We start from the raw sequence: 8,745 nt of genomic DNA on the forward strand, positions 1-8,745 counted from the left end.
ACCACACAAACTTTAAAGCCTAACTTCACAAGGGCTGGAAGTCTGTGCTGTAAAGTTAATCACAGGGATTGCAATGCCTGTCGAACACAAAGTCAGACCATAGAAATGGAGGACACGCTGACCCAGGTTTAGGTATCCTGGGCCGGATTCTAGGGTGGACGTGTTGGACATACCTTCTCTCTGGACTTCACTTTCCTCATTCAGAAAAGAAAGGATTGACTTAGATCAGATGTCTCAGATTTGTTCTGCCTGGCCTTGGGGTTTCTGGAGGAGCTCCAGGAATCCTATGAACTTGCCATTTATATTTTTATCTAGTTCAGCCATTTGTAATGTATTTTTTAAAATGAAAGGAAACACCATAGATATGTAAGCATCTACCAAAATGGAGCAGAGTAGAAACTAGTGCTACCAGAAAAGCTTGTATTTATTCAGATCTTGGGATAAAGGTTCTCTTGCCATATCGGCAAATGATATATAAATATATTATAAACATGTGTTTGAGGAGATAAACTGTAGTTCCACATTTTTTTTTATTTAGGCTTATGCATGTCAATGCATGTAAAAGTACGTGAGAAAGGACATGACTGCAGGACACATGTAATGCACTCAGATGCCAGGAAAGGCTTAAGGATGGATGCTCTCATCACAGCCTGTCAGTCACACAACACAAAACTAACGCTTAATACTTTGTGCACTTATTGTAAGTTCTGGCTACAGTTTGACTCTTTTAATGTTAATTATAGAGTGGTTGTAAGTCTTGGGGTCTTTTTACCTAACTTTTTCTTCTCCCCAGGTAAGAATAAATTCCCTTAAAGAAAAAAATAAATAGGCATCACTATTAAAGTTTCAAAGAAAATGCATGGACGGCGATGGTGAATTAATGAGGCTCAAGTTAAAATGTGCAGGTGTCCCGTTATCACCGGCGAATGGGTTCAGTAGGGGAAATGTCGATCACAGCATGGTCAAGAAAAGCTACTTGAAGCTGCAACGTGAAGGCAATAAAGTGTGATGGTACTTTGCCCACGTCTTCCACGGGCAGCCTAACGCAGCTGAGAGGCTCCTGGCTGGTAGCCAGCAACGAAACAGGACCTCGGCCCTGCAGCCACAAGGAACTGAGTTCTACCAGAAGCTTGAATCAACTTGGAGCCTCCAGATAACAGCCAGCTGACCAAGAACTTGATTTTGGCCTTGTGAGACCCATAGCTGAGAATCTAATCAAGCTCGCCTGGACTTCTGACCTACAGAACTGAGATAATAAATAGTGTTGTTTTAAGCCATTAATTTTTTCAGTAATTTGTTATGGCAACAATAAAAAACTCATACAACGCCTTTGAAATCCTCACCTGAGTCAAGAAACAGAGCTTTGCCTGACACCCCGAGCCCCTCCATGTGGCCCATCCCACACACAACCACCTCTTTCCTCACAAAGAAACCACTCTCTTGCCTTTACAGTAATTGCTTCGTTGCATTTTGTCGCCTTATGGCTGATATAAGCCCCAGGCAATATCTTTAGTTTCGTCTCACCCAAGTTTTTAAAAAATCGACAGGTCTGTGAAGTTACTTTCAGTCCACAGCACCCCTCCCCAGTCCCTTCTTCTCTCTTCAGTGTGTCTGTGGAAGAGCCCAGGCTATTTAACCTGCAGAGTACCCGAACCTGGATTTGGTTAATTGCATGTTCACAGATTGCCAAGTTTCTCTGGCCTCTAATTCCTGCACATTGGCAGCTGGGTCCAGAGCCTTGATCAGCCTCTGACTTGATGATCCCTTTGGCAAGACTATAGGTGGAGGTATATTCTTTCACCAGGAGACACCGTGTCTGCTTTTCTCTCTTGTGATGTTAGCAGCTCAATGCCTAGATCTGTCTTTCCCATGTGTTGCAAAATGGTGATGTTACCATTCTACTAGCTCTTTTTATTTATCCCCTGGAATACTATTTTTTATAAAGAGTAGCATCTCATTTACTATTTGTTACCCAGTGGAACAGGTCTTATGGAAATGACACAGTAAGTGCTAGGTTCTGTCCCTTTAAAAAAAAATTATTTTCAAGGCAAGGAATTGATCCTATCATCTTCCAGAAAGTACCAACTGATTTTTATTTCAAGAAAAGCGATTTTAAGTATAATAATATTACATGCAATAAAAATTAAAATTTCAAGAAAAAATATTTTTAAATATAATAATATTACCAAAGCTGTACCACAAAAGTTGTAGGAAATATTAAAAATCTGAAAATAACAGGATTATTTCTATTATATTCTAAAATATTTTTTTCTCTGGCTCTATTTTGGTTCATCAGTTTATGTTGTTCATTATATTCCACAAATGAGTGAGTCATGTGATATTTATCTATCTCTGACTAGCTTATTTTGCTCAGCATAATGCTCTCCAGGTCCATCCACGCTGTTGCAAATCAATTGATTTTTTTAATGATGAATTTAAGGATTTAAATACATCTGATGGTGTCCACTTTATTAAAGCTCAAAGCATGAGTTGGCCTTCCCAAATCGGCTCCTGGTGGTCTCTGGCCCTAATGGCTTCCTTGAAATATGGCTGGCAAGTTGCTTTAGGCTAATTTTGCGTATACCCTTCCCCAGAACCTGGATCAACCATTTCCCCAAGAAGCCCTTGATTCCTATAGTGGAAATAATATTTCAGCACCACAATCTAGGTGCTAGGATTAATGATGTTTTTAAAAACTGGAACAAGCTCAAGTTAGCAATGTACAGTAAGTGATTTTACTATGATTGAACAGCAGGGAAGGTGTCAACAATGATGTTAGAATATGAAGTTTGGACCCAACATGCAAAACAAATACATTTTACTCTTTTGAAACAACCTGCGAATATCCGACGAGACGACACTGGAGCTAGCTGAGATATTTTTAACGACTTCGTTGAACATTTTGCAATTTCTGAAAATACGTGTTTGCACCAGTGAAGTTTTAAACGGGTTGAAAAATAATTTACTGACTCTTTTCAAATTCCAAATTTTATTATACAGTAATCCAGAAAGTTGCTAAGTATATTCATGATTTGACTTAGAAACAAAATTTCCTATTGCTCTTTTTTTAATTTTCCTAAATAGTTTACTCAAGTAATCTAATACACTGGTTAAGTATATAAGTTTAAGAGCCAAAAATATAGTCATTGGTTAAATTCACTTTTAATTAAAACACTCTAACACTCATGTTATTCACGAATCAGTAGACCCTTAAGATTACTTTTAACTGAAATTCTATGACTACCTCTATATTATAAATTTATCTCAGCAAATATTTGTTTAAAACTACTATTCCAGGTACATGCTAGCTACTAGTGGAGTGGAAGGAAAGGCATAAAATAAAGCAAAGTAATTGCCCTCAAGAATTGTAATTATAATGTATAGACATATTTAAAATAAAAATGAAATGTATACAATTATTAAAAAGTCCTAGAAATATATATATATCATATACCCCAGCCAGCATGGCTCAGCTGTGGAGAGTCGACCCATGCTTCAACTCCTGGTGGGTGCACATGCCCAGGTTACAGGCTCAATCCCTAGTAGGGGGCATGCAGGAGGCAGCCAATCAATGATTCTCTCTCATCATTGAGGTTTCTATCTCTCTCACCCTCTTCCTTCCTCTCTGAAATCAATAAAAATACATTTTCTAAAATAGAACTATATATACCATATATTCTTTACTATAGGGAAAGTAAAGTAAAAATAGAATTTAGAACAGTATGCAAATTTTTATACAAAAATGTGTTTTTATAATGAAAGTAGGCACAGAACTCTAAAACAAGATAAACCAAAATGCCATTGTATGTTTTTATGTATTTTAAATATTTTACTGTTGTAGTAATTTTTAATAAATATTAACAATTTCTAATTTTAATAAAATGTATAGCATGTTCCACACAAATACTTGTACATGAATGTTTATGGCAGCATAATTCATAATACCCCAAAAGTTCAAACAACTTAAATATTCATTAACTAATGACTGGATAAACAAACTGTGGTATCTCCATAAAATGGAATAGTATCCTACATAATAAAAGCCTAATATGCAAATCAACCAGATGGCAGAATGACTGGTGGAATGACTGGTCGCTATGATGCGCACTGACCACCAGGGGGCAGACGCTCAATGCAGGAGCTGCTCCCAGCCCTCAGGCCCCAGGTCAGCCAAGGCAGGTGCCAGCAGGGCCCCCTGCCCTGACCCCCTCGATCACCCCACTGGTCACCCCACAGATCAACCCTGATCGCCAGCCAGGCCTAGGGACTCTACCCATGAATGAATTTCATGCACCGGGCCTCTAGTTCTATAATAATAAGCAATATGAATACACACTATAACAGAATGAACTCTGAAAACATTATGCTAAGGAAAAGAAGACAGTCACCACTGCCCACATTTTGTGTGCTTCTACATACATGAAATGTCCACAATAGGCAAATCCACAGAGGTAACACAGATTAGTGGTTGCCAGGGGTGAGGAGAAAGAGGACTGGGGTGTGGCTGCTAATGGATACTGGGTTCCTTTGTGGGATGATGAACATGTTCTCCAATTAGATCGCTGTCATGATTGATCAACTTTATGCAACTGCTAAAAACCACTGAAATATACACTTTAAAGAGGGGAAGATCTCATGGTAGTAAATTATATCTCCATTAAAAATGAAAGAAAATGTATAACACGTACAGGAACAAAATTCATTCCACAAGCATGTTGCTTTTATACAGATCTATACAAATGAGAAGGTGGGAGGGCCAGGAGAGCCTTTACAAACAAGATGGCATTTGTCAGGGGTCTTAGATGTAGAAACATGTCAACAGCCACCCAAATTTGGGCAAGCATAACAAATTATTCAAACTAATGTTACCCTAGCAATGAGGATTTGGCTAACAGGATTGGAACCTTTTTAACCTAACAAGGATTCACTTTTAAGCCAGATCAACTGGAGGCTAAAAAATTCTGCCAAATACCAGGTATTGATAAGCCCCCAGAAGAAAGGAATTTTGTAGACTGTACGTGTATTTCTTAACCAAAATCTCTGATTCTCCTTCAACATTCCCATCGCTGCAGTAATGTTAAAATGATATTCATTAAGCACGCCACAGCCTGCCAAGGGTAAGTACATTTTTATCTTTTGGAAATCACATCATTTTTTATGTGGAGAACGTGCAGAAAAACATGCCTTCTTCTTTCTCGTATTAAACACCGTGAGCCCTCACCAGTCCAGCTGATTTACATAATGTATCTTGCCTTGAGCATGGCAGTTACACATCTGCAACCTCAGTCATCTGAGGTGCACATACACCAACCGCGTTTTACACGCTGCCGGAGAGAAGGACGAAAAGATCTAATTTTGTCTTTTTTTTAACCAGTGTTTAACTGAAATTAAAATGTAACATGGGTTTTCCACTACACTATTTATGCAATCAAAAGAGAATTGTTTTCATCCGGCCGGTGTTGCTCAGTAGTTGAGCATCGACCTATGAACCAGAAGGTCACAGTTTGATTCCCAGTCAGAACACATGCCTGGGTTGTGGGCTGGCTCCCCAGTGCGGGGCATGCAGGAGGCTGCTGATCAATGATTCTGTCTCATCATTGATGTTTCTCTCTCTCTCTCTCTCTCTCTCTCTCTCTCTCTCTCAAATCAATAAATACATATATATTTTTTTTAAGAGAATTGTTTTCCAAAATCTTTTCAGGAAATATGCTCATTTAAAGATTTACTTACAAATCCAGGGATAGTGAGTGGTATAAACAAAACATTGAATCGTTATCAAATACATCTGCTCAGCTAATACGAAGTAACTACAAAGGCACTTCCAATGGTAGATTTTCTGTAATCATTGGTCTGGCCAACAATTTCTTGGACAATTTCATTCCTCAAGCACATTGGATGTTTATATGTACACTCTACAGTTCATTTCCTGTTTTCTTTCCATTCTTTTAATGGTTAATGTACATCTTTGCCTTGATTGTAGTCTGTTCAACATACAGAATTTACACTGACCCTAATTAGCATGAATGTCTTATAGATCTATGAACTACTATCCCATTTAACTAACATACACATCATCTTAGAATGCTCTAAGTGCCATAAGAAAAAACAACAAAGGGGAGGTACAAGAAATCTTATAGGATAGCACTGAGATATCAGCATTACGAGTTATTCTCCTTAAAATTCTCCAAAGCCTCCTTCCATCATTTCTGGTTACATTTTCAATCCTTAGCAGGTACAAAACTAGCCATCATCTGGCCTCCTGAGGGGAGTGGCCTGCAGGATCAGGCAGAAACCGGCTCTCAGATTGGGGTCTCAAATTGCGAGATGGTGCAGGCCAGGCCCAGGGACCCCATCAGTACACTATCGGGGCCAGAGAGGGACCGGGGAGATCTCTAGGGTGTGTCCAGCCCATCTTGCTCAGTTCTGATCAGCCAGATCCCAGCAGCCAGCTAACCTACTGGTCAAAGCATCTGCCCCTGGTGGTCAGTGCACATGATAGCAAGCGGTTGAGCGACCTTAGCATATCATTAGCGTATTACGCTTTGATTGTTTGAATAAACGACTGGACACATAGCATATTAGGCTTTTATTATATAGGATATGTCCTGTACATTATACTTATTGTATATATCACTGAATAAGCAAATAGCTAGAAGCAGGTGACATATCATAACTGTTATAGACTGATGCTATAGGGAGTAGAAGGTAAAAACAAACACCGTAAGTCAGGATCAGTGATGTAATTGTGCAATGAAGCTAAATGGAAGAGCAAATCAACACATCCCAGATCAACTGAACTCAGGAAAGTATACTTACAAGGAGCATCCTTGCTTTATGCTAGAAATGTTCTCTTAAAAATAATTTTTCAAAACAAAGAAACTTAGGAAGTCAAAGTCACTGGGTGTTTACCACAGAGAATTCTAAAGCAGTAAAACAAAAACAGATTATGATGGCTGAGGAAATACTGTAGATCACTCTATAACCACATTAAGGAAAAAAAATAAATGCACTGAAATTGTCCAAAAAGTATTCTGAAGATAGTTAACTGGGCCAAAACGCACAGCTAAGTGAATCAGCCTGCTGAGTTTGCATATTTTTAGTTGCATTAATATGGGCCAAACAAAAATAAGAAAAGACAAACATGGTTTTTATAAAGTACTGTTGACATTGCGAGGTTTGAGGAAGATAAAGATAAAATCGCATACACTGAACTTCAGTCCTGTTTCAGGTCTTATCAAATTTAACAAAGATTTGTTTGCCAAGAATATATGATCAATAGAAGGACGGAGAGTCAAAGACAGGCATCCACGTCCCCCCGGAAATGTATTCAGGGAGCGCGTGTTCAAGCACAAGCATGTCCTTCTTCCTTTCAAGTCTGAGATTGCTAACACTGTGCAGAGGCAGAGGTTCAGGCCGGGTTTGTCATGCCCAGTGGAACGGGAACAGTAAACACTCCATTGTGCCAAGGATCCTCACGCAAATAAATTTCATCATTTTACTGTCAAACCTATTATGGTAAAATTCAGACCATAATACTGAGGTTTATCCAATACAGTTTAATAGGCTTATATCAATCTTCTTTCTCCAAAAACATCTCAATCCTCCCTAAACCAGCAACTGATCCTTAAGGTGAGAAAGTAGTGTCAGCAGCTCCTGCATCCCTTCTTGCTCTCAAGCGCTGACCCTTTCCCATCTTCCCTCCCCAGGGGACCGGTGTCACCTCCACTGTGTAGTTTTCCCCGACTTCTTCCCCCTCCCACCCCCCACCAACTTTGTCCTCACAAGTGTGCCTCTGTTGCAATTCTCCTCATCACATCAATGGCATTTGAAGTATTGGTTATACTTCAGATTAAAAAAAAGCGCGTCGGGTGTAGCTCAGTGGTTGAGCATCAACCTATGAACCAGAAGGTCATGGTTAGTTTCCAGGTCAGGGCACATACCCAAGTTGCAGGCATGGTCCCAGTGGGGGGGCGTACAGGAGGCAGCCGACCAATGATTCTCTCTCATCATTAATGTTGCTATCTCTCTCCCTCTCCCTTCCTCTCTGAAATCAATAAAAGTGTTTTTATAAAAAGGGAGGGCAGGTGGATAGCCCTGAAGAACATCAGGCGAGGTGACAGGAGTGTTTAAGAAAAGGAGGAAAAGGTGAAAGAATTGAAGACTACAAATTGGCAGTTTCAAAACAGTCGCAGGTTATAAAGTACAGCATAGGGAGTACAGTCAATAATCTACACTAATAAAAGAGAAAAATGGTAATTGGCATACGACGCTACCCTTTTCATTGGCTAATTAGGGGGATATGCAAATTAACTGCCAACTCAGATGGCAGTTAACCACCAACAAAGATGGGGGTTAATTTGCATATGTAGACACAATGCAGGGAGGCGAAAGGGAAAGCAGGAAGAAGCCCCCTGTCACTGACAGTGATTGGAAACCCAGGCCCGCCTTTGCCCTGCCCCCCAGCCATGATTGGAGAATCAGGTGCCTTTGCCGCCCTGGCCAGTGATAGCAGGGAGTACGGGTGGATCCAGAGATGGGAGCTGGACAGGGTCAAAGCTGGCAGTCCCGGGAGCTAGGGGGTCCCTTGCCTGGGCCTAAAGCAGAGCCCACGATCGCGGGGCCGCTGCCGCTGCGGGTCCCTGCTGCCCGGGCAGGACGCCTCGGCCAGAGGCGTTAGGCCTGGGCAGGGGCAGAGCGGGAGATTGCGGGGAGCTGGGGGTCCCCTGCCCAGGCTTGATGACTTGG

This window comes from Myotis davidii, unplaced genomic scaffold (assembly GCF_000327345.1).
Source record: "Myotis davidii unplaced genomic scaffold, ASM32734v1 scaffold175, whole genome shotgun sequence".
NCBI lineage: Eukaryota > Metazoa > Chordata > Mammalia > Chiroptera > Vespertilionidae > Myotis > Myotis davidii.